We start from the raw sequence: 306 nt of genomic DNA on the forward strand, positions 1-306 counted from the left end.
ACAACCAAACCACCGACTTGAGGACAGCTGAAATCCCTTGACTGAAGAGGCCAGCAAACTTCTACAGGAACAAGGCTCCTTGTGCACTCCATCCACTATGTTTATAGCTATGCTCGCTATCATTGCTTGTCAGTCTTCTTCCGAGTCTTAAACAACCCAATCCGGGAGGTGGCCGCTGATTTACATGCGCTATCATTTAAAAAATAAAAAAGGGGGAATTTGCGGGAAGCCCATCCATCCTTGCTGCTTGACACAGTCGTTGCAGGGAAGAAACATCTGCACAGCATATGTTTCAAGGGACCTGGC

The 306-nt window shown here is 47.4% G+C and overlaps 1 protein-coding gene across 1 annotated transcript in view; it reads right to left on the reverse strand.

Annotated features, from left to right (window-relative positions):
• Window positions 1-306, reverse strand: part of SEMA4B (sema domain, immunoglobulin domain (Ig), transmembrane domain (TM) and short cytoplasmic domain, (semaphorin) 4B) — a 24,761-nt gene that overhangs the window by 16,243 nt on the left and 8,212 nt on the right. The gene's annotated exons all lie outside the window — the stretch shown is intronic.

The sequence above is a fragment of the Myotis brandtii genome, unplaced genomic scaffold (assembly GCF_000412655.1).
Source record: "Myotis brandtii unplaced genomic scaffold, ASM41265v1 scaffold561, whole genome shotgun sequence".
Lineage (NCBI taxonomy): Eukaryota > Metazoa > Chordata > Mammalia > Chiroptera > Vespertilionidae > Myotis > Myotis brandtii.